We start from the raw sequence: 10,276 nt of genomic DNA, 5'->3' as shown, positions 1-10,276 counted from the left end.
ACTGAGCTGTGACTCACGCCACTGTTTAGAGATAAAAAATAAAATCTTCCTTCATCTTGAACAACAGCTTGCTTTGCTATGCTGACATTATGTTTTGATTGAGTCTTGCAATGACTCCCAGTTGTAGTAAATTATAATTAAGATGCTAAATAACAAGTGTATTTGCAGTAACACTTTCTACATTTTGCTTCCAATTGATACAGTAAAAGTCTTATATAATTGTAAACACCTTAAATGGTGCCACATTCATTAGGAAAATGCATTTGCAGCAAAGTTGAGTAAATGGGTTGCGCTCGTGTAAAACTTGCCAAATTAATTAAAATTGCATATCCTCATATTTTTGATCCAACTTGGACTTTCTGTGTGGTGTCCGCAGACAAAATGCAGGACATGCTGGTGAGGCTGAAGACAATCCGTGACGAGCAGGAGGATCATCAGCCAAAGCTTTCTGAACATGACAAGTATCCAGTAATTCTCAGTCAGGTCATCTGGACAGTTTCTTTTTTTTTTATAGAGACGTTTCGCCCTCTATCCAGATGATTGAGCATGAACTTTGATGACAAATATGATGACAATGAGACTTTTAATCAGCAGGCTGTCATCTGAGAACTCCTCACCTGTGGATAGTATCCTCATGTAGGCCCTGACAATACGCAAGGAGATCTCCTTGCTTTGCTAGGAGGTGCAGCATCTGGATGTCAACAATGAACGCTACGCCACAACGGTCAGCTGCTTCTCTATTCTGAAAAAGGACTCTGATGTCATCGCTAGAAGAATACAGCATCGAGGGGAGTCTGTGTACGCTCATTTACAGGTTCTGAGTGAAAAGAGCAAACAGCTGGAGGAGCAAGAGGGTGCCAGCTCGGCTGTTTGTTGCATCGACCGTGCTCAGCATGACATGCTGACCCATGCCTTCCAAGCTGCCATGAGTGACTACAACAAGGCAGAGGAGAAGCAGAGGAAAATATGCAAGAAGAGGATCCAAAGACAAGCCTCCATCCTGGGGAAATGGTAAATTGACTGTACTTATATAGCACCTTTTTGTCTTATCAAGATACTCAAAGTGCTTTACACTACAATCTGTGCACTCATTTACCCATTCATACAGCACTCATACTAGATCTCTACAAAGACTAATCAGTGCTTTATCACATTCATACACTGATGGGACACATATCGGAGTCAATGAGGGATTCAGTGTCTTGCCCAGGAACACTTGGGCATGTGACTGCTGGTGGAATCAAACCCCCAACTCTTGCATTGGAGGACAACTGCTCTAACCTCTCACCACAGTCGCCCCCCAAAAAACTGAAAGACACCAGTGACGAGCAACTGGACATGCTGGTAGATAAACGTAGCGAGGGCTGGACCAAGCTGTCCCAGGACCTTCACCCACATGGTACAGGCTCGTGCCGGACGGCCTTGAGTGACATCAAGGGCAGACACAAGGAGCTGGAGGCCCCGCTGAAGGAGGTCCAAGAACTGTTCCTGCAGATGGCCGCTCTGGTAGAGGAACAGGGGTCTATTTTAAATAGAACTGAGGTTAACGCGTGCCGCACCCTGGAGTGCATAGAAAAAATCAACTATGTCAAAAGAGTCATAGCATACGAGAAGAAGAACCCTTCGTTTACAGTGTTGTCCCGTTCTGGAGAAAAAAACAAATTATTTTAGAATTGGTTTGTGTAATTAATTGAATTTTATTTTTTTTAACTTACCATAAATTCTGATAAAAGAAACGGAACCATACAGAGGTTTATTTCATGGGAACTGTAGCTTTCACAGAGAACCTGATACTTGGCATGAGGAAGGTTGGAAACTGTTTGTATTACTGCCATAACTGAAGATGAACATTTGTGGTAACTTTGTTATTTCCGTCAATCTAAAACCTTACCTCCATGTGAATAAAGTAATGTGCGTTTCCATAAGACGATACTTTACAGGGATGATGTTTCAGGTTGTATGTAACTGTATTTTAAGCTGTGACACCAAATCAATGCTGTTGCAGTAAATCATTTTGACTAAACATGGATTTAATTAGAGCACAGCCTTGAGAGAATGAAGTCCAAACAATATTTAGACATTTGTTAGAACTAAAGTCATGTGAAGGGGTATAGATAGAAAAGAAGTTAGCAAATCTCAGCTACAATGCTAAATACAAGCTTCTGATGAGTAAAATAAACTTTAGTGTTATAAAATGCAAAGTTATCAAATAACAGATTTTGACATGGACAATATTTCATTTATTGAGCTTTAAAACTAAGATCTTAGTTACTCCCAGGCCTATTTAACAGAATAATGAACACATTTGTCTGTAAGTAGAACACTGTCTGAGTCACTGATATTGACTACTTCCTGAGATAAAATCAGTTTGAGTTATGGCTCACAGCTTTAACAAGACAGCATGTGGATGAAAAGACGCCAGTTGTTGCTTCCCACTGCCAAAGGGCAATCATGGTTTTGCTTGTGTGTGTGTGCATAAGTTTTTGTCCATAACGTTAGTGAAAACCCTCTTAACAGAATCAATGAAACTCTCAGAAGATATTCACTGAATGTACTGTACTGATTTAAACTTTATGAGTTATCCCAATTCAAGATGGCTGTCACCTCAGCCAACACAAAAATGGCCATAACTCAGTCAAATTTAGAGAAATTGAGCTAAATCTTGGTTATCGTTATCTTTTGATGAATATTAATGCAAATGCTTGAAGTCAGTATTTTGCAATGCATTGTACATGTCCACTTCTGTTTCGTTGACATGTAATCATCTTTCATTTGTTGTTTGTATATTTGTTACGATCTCTGACTATGACCTCATTATTCTAAAGTCTGATGTTTCATCAGTGTGCTCACTTTTATCAACGGTGGGTCTTTCCTCTTCTTTCGGCTGATTCCTCTTCAGGGGGTCGTCACAGCGAGCCATCCTTCTCAGTTTCACTCACTCTAACTATCCCCATGTCCTCTCTGTGTCCATATATCTCCTCAATGGCCATCCTCTTAGTCTTTTCTCAACAGTTGGTGTTCTACCCAGTGACGTGCGGTGAGGTTTGTGACAGGTGAGGCACTGACTCGTCTGGAATTGGAGGCTTGCATACAGTAAATAAACGCAAAATAGAAGCTTATATATCAATTTAGCTTTTTTTTTTTTTCCTTTTAAAAAGGCATCCAATTATGCTTTAATCAACTCCATACTCCTCTCTTTAAAAAACAAAACATGTACCGGTATTATCTTGCCTTTATTTAAAGATGAATGAGTTTGGAAAAATTATGACGAGTTTAGAAAAATCCTTTAGTTTTGAGATATAATTTTCCACCCCCGCCCCTCTATATAACAGAAGAACGTATAGCAACATTTCATTGTCTTTTTGGGGCAGCACTGCCCCCTATTGGTGCAGCACAGTACTTTCTGCCTCACCCTGTGTATTTTAACCTTGCATTAATGACCGATTAGAAAGAAGAAATATGTCACACACATTCATTCAATATAAATTAGACAGACTGTATGTCAGCATGTGTAGCACATGTGCAATTAAACATGTATATTGGCGCTAAAAAGAGAGATGGCAATGAGCATGCGCCTATCGCCTACTTCATATGTTGTATATGACACAGCGCCACCGGAGGTGAGCGAGAGCACTACACTGCCTCACCTGCATTGTTTGAACAGGGAATGAGTAAATTCTGCCATTTTGACTATTGAAATAATTCAGAAAATAGTTTTATAAAACAGTTTTATAGAACAGACAAGTGGTCAAATGTATTTTCTCTTATCATTGTTAGTATTTTACTTGTCATGATGACAGGAGAGGCACTGCCTCCCCTGAATGCATGTCACTGGTTCTACCAAAAGTAGCTTTTAATGTATATGGGCATGTGGTGCCTGACTTTATGCATGTGCGTTATAAAGGTTCAAAAAACCAGGCTGGCCTGACTAAAACACCTGAATACAACATTAAACTGGATTATCCTAATACCAATATCCATATGGTGCTTAAAAAAAAAAGGTTAAAATACCAACTCTGTGCCTATGAAGAAGCCAACATGTAGTTACTGTAGCTGGACTAAGTTGGGACATTAAAGCCTTTTCAGCAGTGACTAGAGGATGCCATTTTTTCAGGAGTCCTGCAGGTCACGGGATTCCCGCAGGATTCCCGCAGGACAGGAGTCAACTTATATAACTCACAGGATTGGGATGGGACAGAACAAAAAGTTAACAGGACCAGACTGGAGTGGGAACCAATCAATAGGCCATAAAAGAAAATGGGAAAAAAAATAAAAATAAAATACTTTGGACAGGTGCTGCTATTTTGTAGTTTTCTTTCAATACGCCTTCACTCTGGAATACCAGACTTGCTCCAGTCTGTAAATGATGCCATGAAGTCTGGTGAGCTGCATGACACCGTGCTTCGCCGAAACAAGCTCGTTATGTGAACTTCTTGAGGACGCCATCCAATGTATTTTAATGCCTTTAAGCATGTTTATTTGTCGAGTTATCTCGCTTGGTACATTTTTTTGTTGTTGTTTTATTTAACCTATAAAGTGGTGACTAGCCTCTACAAGTCTCTGAAGACAGACACTCAGGAAACAAACAAACAAACAAAAATAACAACTAACCTCGGAAATAATTAAAGTGCAATTATATAATGCTCAGATTATAAAACTTTGTTATGACATGAGTTAAAAACAAAACAACTCGTGATTTAACATTTTAGGCTCAAAAACAGAGTGGCCCAAATGTGTTATGGCCCCATTTTATTCAGGTGCATAAAAAAAAAAAAAAAAAAAAAAACTTTAGCGTTGGGATTTAATTATGATGCACAACAGGTAAAGTAACATAATGTGCTGGTAAAAGTTTCTAGAAGGACTAAAAACAGAGCCATCTATGGACGGTTCCTGTGATTAGACTGGCCCGTCCAGTTTGTATTAGTCATGCGTTGTAGGTAGAAATAGAAAGCAGCCGTGTTTAGTTTCGCATCTGCAAGCTTTCAGAAGGCTGGTTTGGTTATTTCTAAGAGGATAAGTTCACAAATGACTCCATGATTATTTGACAGTACAGTTTTTGCTCGCTTCACGCGTCTGTGTGTTTGCAGCGGGTTTTCCGTCCCCGAACGCTCCGTTGTTTGTCGCAAAACCGCTGCTTGAACGCCTGCTCTCGGTTAGCATATGCTAACGCTAGCGTTATTTTCAAGATGTATTGCAACGATCGATAATGCGAGTATTATCACTTGTACATTAGCGGTTTTGTATTTTTTGAGAGGTTATTTTATTTTTTTTTCAGTCGAATTTATCAAAGCGGTAGTTAAAAACTGTGGAAGTGGGCGGTTACTCACAAACACTCCCGAAGTTATCGACTAGCAATAATGCTACTGTATGAGTTTGCTGCTAGCTGCTAATGCTACTTTAGCATCATATACAGCATAACTAAAGATTATTAGGTTTGTTCCGTTGACATGCAACGATGTATATAACAGCACACATTAAAAAAAAGAAGTCGCTATGAAGATTTTCACTTGTGTGTTTTTTGAATCGGATGTTGTGTCGGATGCAGTGTATGTACCAGGATGGCCGAGTGGTTAAGGCGTTGGACTTAAGATCCAATGGACATATGTCCGCGTGGGTTCGAACCCCACTCCTGGTAGTAATTTTTGTCTGCGTTTCTTTCAGAATGTCTGCAATACCTTTTACAAACGAAAGATCTTTACAGGATTACATCCGTAAAGGTAGGATTTAGTCAATAATGTGGATCTTTAAAATAGAAACGCAAAAGGATTACGCGAGTAACCACACCTTAACTGTTAAATAAACATTTCATAACCAGCGTAGGCTACAGCTATGTATTTAAATCACTTTCATTTAAATGGCTTTTAAAAAAAATTGTATTATTATTTTTTCGAAACATGTTTTGCTTTAAATTTACTAGCCAAGATTGACAAAAATGTCATAAAAAATTGACTTTTTGTCTTAAAGGTGTACAGCATTCTAGAAAAGTGACTCATGTTGTTAAATAGAAAATATTCAAACAAGTGCAATATTTAATTTAATATCATCTACATTTCTTAAAAATTATAATACGAATATCAGTTGATTTGTAAAGCACTTTTAAATAACTTAAAATGCATGCGTTTATTTTTAACAAATTTAGGCGTAGGTACACAAAAGGACCACAAGAGGGCGCCTTAAGGTTTTGCTATACTTTATGTCTAAGACCAGACTTCCTGAAGTTACACACTCCTGTAATTTCACTGATTGGAAAATGCCTCTTTTCACCTATCGATATCTAGTAATCTGCATCTACCGCAGGATAATTTCCAGAGGCTAGTTGGGGCAGTTTGTCACAGATTATTCATCTAGAAGCTGCTTTAGGAAATGTTCTCAACTCATTAAAAGTCCGTGTTACAGTGATTTAAGATGAAGTAACTAAAATGTATTGTCTGTGTATGTTTGTGACAAATTAGATCAAACAGCTGTGTCTTGAAATGGCCTCAGAGAGCATAGCTTTTCACATTTAATCTTTCCCAGTGTGTTCTGATTTTATCAGTGAGCATTCACACTTGCCTTCCTGGTCTCACCAAAGAACAAATGTTGTCACATGATAGGTGTTGGAGGCCTGAGACGGCACCAGTTTTGGGAATCTGAGCCTTTTCTTTGAGCCGTGCGAGGAAGCTTCAACAAAAGAGTCGAGAAGCGAGAGGCAGGAGGATAATTGTTTACAACGAGAAAACATCTTGGCGTTTCCAAAGCCCCAGAAACTGTTTCCAGTAGCTCCCCAGAGTCCATTAGCTGATCTCTGGGCGCTCCAAAAGTTGTTGCTTTTCAGGCTCACACCAGTGAATATAATGTGAAACCTGATACAGGAGTTAGTGGAAGGATGTATTGTAATGATAATTACTACTTACCATGTTTATTCTTACCCTCTTTTGACATCCATGCACGGAGGATTTTTCTCATTGTAAATTTGCTGTCTGCTTTTTTTAAAATAAATTTATGTGAATAAAGTGAATTAAAACAGCTGATTGATGCACTGCACAGATGATGTTGTTATGACCTGGAGGGTTTAACAATGTGATGCGCTGGAATGCAGCTAATCTTCTCAGAAACCACACTTTTCAAGTACTTTCCCTTTTTTTGTCGCCTATATTTATTGTTTTGGGGTCCTATCATATTTACTAGTTATTTTGAACAACAGTAATTAGAATAAACAATGATATGTTAATTAATTTAACTACTTTCACAGAATTAAAAGGTCAAGCTTGGGCTATATCAGTACAGTACTGCTTTTTGTTGGAATATGGTATGGTATGGTATGAAGTTTATTCATTTAAAAAAAATATGAATATGAATATAATATTGTAATAAACGATAAAAAAAATTGTAAGTTTATTTTCCAGGTATACTTCAGTAATATTTTTTTGGGATACCCTTAGAAGAAATATTTTTGTTAATTTTAGTATAATTTTTTTTTACAAATATTGTTGATTTAGAAAGTCAATAGAAGTAATACATTTCCTATAATTAGATGCAGAACGCTTTCAGAAAACGTACACTTCTTATAATCAGTGTTTCCTTTTGATTTTTGTAGTTAAGAGTCACAGGATTTTGGTGGTGTTAGATCACGTGACCGTCACCGCGCCATGTTTCCATCAGGAAAACTTTTTATTGGCAGAGGGAAGAGCTCCGCGCATGCTGTCAATTTCTTCAAAGCAGATACTGTACTTCCTGTTACCGCCTTCAAAATAAAAGCGACAAATACGATTCTTCACGTTTTATAATTCAATAAACGTACGAATGCTCAAGCGTGCCTTTTGTTACATTTACTTATTCATTACACGTTTATTACCTTGATTTTACTCGAAAATATCAGCAAATAAAACACCCAATTATTTTACTCTAAAAATATTGAATTTCCCAACTTCCGCTGAGCGTCACAAAAGCCGTTGAACTTTACGTCGGCGTAAGCGCAGCCAGCAGGGAGAAAGAGACAAGAAAGCAACAGAAACAAAGTTGTGGGACTCGCACCGCGCCGTTCACCCGTCAAATGTAATTAACATCTTTCTGTTTTCGGGCGACAACCGGTGACAAACTCTTAAAACATCCGGGAATCGTGTTTTGCCTTGTGTTGCATAGAGAAAAGGCGTCTCCTAAGCTTTAAGGGAGGAGGGGGAGCACATCGTGGAGACCGACTGTGCGTGCGGACGGTTCTGTAGCTAAGTTTTAACGTTAGTTATAGTCAAGTCATGTGTCTCGCACCGATGGAAGAATGCCTTAAACTTGTTAGCTTAACACTCGGATCTTTTTTAGCACAACTCACTTTATCCTCGTTGTGAACTTGTTTTGAAGGAGCTCCTGACCCTGTAGCTTGGTGACAGCAGCAGAGGTGAGTGTTTAGATCAATGAAACCGCAATGAATTGATACTTTTTATAACTTTTAACAACGGAATACACGTTCAACTGAAGGGACCAGCATAAAGTGGTGTGCTTTGGAAGGAGGTAAGACAATAAAATAGCATTTGGAGACGATAACGCAGTGTTTTTACTCGACCTGTAGGTGTTCGCTTTAAGCCGTGTTTTAATTGGCTGAGGAAAGTCCTGCTTTAGATCAAACATTAACTTCGACTCTTGTTGCATTGTTTAAAACGCCACTTTTTAAAAAAATTTTTTTTTAAACTAACTCCTGATTCAAATGCTTCAGAGTTCAGACTAAACCTGATTGTGCTACTTGTTTTTTTTTTTTTTGCTAACAGAGAGAGAGAGAGGAACTGAAATGCTGAAGCCACCAGTCATAGATCCTCATAGTTTGTTTTTTTCCTGGAGTTTACACTTGTTGAAGTATTTTTAGGGTCTTACATCACCCCTTTAAGATGTGCAACTCATCACGCTGCTTGGTAAACTCCTTTCATGGCGAGGAAGTGTTTGGGGAGTAAATCAAACCATACAAACCAGATTACACGTCCACACGGTTCAAAGCGGGTTCAGTTTTAGACCCCACCACTTCACGACAAACGAGACATCTGGTTGAATTTGACGCTTGGCAAGCGGTTGACCGATCGATCACTTTGTCGATTAATTAGACAGAATGATGCATTTAAAAAAAAAAATCTTCCGCCACCAACAAGTGGAAGTGCGATGACAGCTTTTGCTGGTGTCTGTGTTGGCAAAATATCTCATGAACAAGTGGACAGATTTGAAAGAAACTCCACAACTAAACAACTTTTACAGTTTTAACTCGGGACGACCGCAGCTGATATATCATTCTTACAGAAATCGTACGATTTGGCAAGGTAGTAGCTGAGACTCATCCCCAACACGTACTCCGAGAGCTCCACCACTCTTAAGTAACCTTAGTAAACGCTAAAATAACTACACCTCAGTCAGTTTTACAAACATTAGGCTAAAGTTTGATGTGGTAGTAGCTGAGAGTCATTCTAAACACATACAGAGCTTATCCGTCTCGCATGTTGTCGCAGTGAGATTGAGCATAATGTTTACAAGGTTTGATCACGATGCCTACAGCTCTGTCCTTTCTCATCATTAGACGACCTCATACACTGTTTATAATGGGAAATCAGAAGAAATTAATTCAAACTGGAAATCTGACCTCTGTTGTGTTTCAGCCCTTCTTCTTCACACTAAGTTTGGTGGGAAAAAAAAACGCAGTTTACCTGAAAGTGTTCACGTGCTCTCTCAGTTAGTAGTGAACGTTTTTGCTGGACCTTTTACAGATCTATAATTGAAGGTGTCGTAGCAGCACGACCTTGAAGCAATCGTGCGTTCACCATTTGGACGGGGCTGTTCACGTGCTCCATGAAGCGTCGGCGCCTTTGCGCACGTTGAAATACAAAAATCGCACCGACCGCCGGCGCGGAAACTACAGCCAGTCCAACATCTTTGGTGGCCTCGTTTTAAACAGCGATTTACAATCAATAGAAAATCTATGATGGTTCCAGGAAATTGTTCACATGTAAACTGGGCTTTAGGTTGAAACTCTGGCATGATGGGCGATATGCATTCCTTCAAATAATGCTATGGCTTTTTCATTTTTACGCATACTTGGCATCAGCCATACTCGAGCGTACCACAGCAGAAACATTTGTAGATAGATACAGTAATGTTTGTAACTGTGCCCTCGTTTCAGTGTGTTTTCTGTAAAGTGTGTGTGTGTGTGTGTGTGTGTGTGTGTGTGGGGGGGCTTTCACAGCAGAGGTGTGTTCTGTTTGGTTTGTGACGTCTGTCAACAAACATGCCAACAAACACCCCCCCCCCCCCCCACACACACACTCAG

At 39.2% G+C, this 10,276-nt stretch overlaps 1 protein-coding gene, 1 non-coding gene and 1 pseudogene across 2 annotated transcripts in view; all 3 read left to right on the top strand.

Moving 5' to 3' along the window:
• The first annotated feature begins 381 nt into the window (after window positions 1-381).
• On the top strand, window positions 382-1,690 carry LOC119417907 (annotated as a pseudogene).
• A 3,862-nt stretch (window positions 1,691-5,552) lies between these two features.
• trnal-uaa lies at window positions 5,553-5,635 on the top strand. Its single transcript has one exon. It is a non-coding gene; the product is annotated as a tRNA-Leu (tRNA).
• A 2,285-nt stretch (window positions 5,636-7,920) lies between these two features.
• utrn (utrophin) overlaps window positions 7,921-10,276 on the top strand; it is a gene marked incomplete in the record, with an annotated part of 237,395 nt that continues 235,039 nt past the window's right edge. Inside the window, 1 exon segment of the mRNA XM_037685869.1 lies at window positions 7,921-8,034.

This window comes from Nematolebias whitei, chromosome 12 (genome assembly GCF_014905685.2).
Source record: "Nematolebias whitei isolate Nwh7 chromosome 12, NemWhi1, whole genome shotgun sequence".
Lineage (NCBI taxonomy): Eukaryota > Metazoa > Chordata > Actinopteri > Cyprinodontiformes > Rivulidae > Nematolebias > Nematolebias whitei.
The sequence above is the reverse complement of the archived record's forward strand: the minus strand, read 5'-3'. Positions and strand labels throughout refer to the sequence as shown.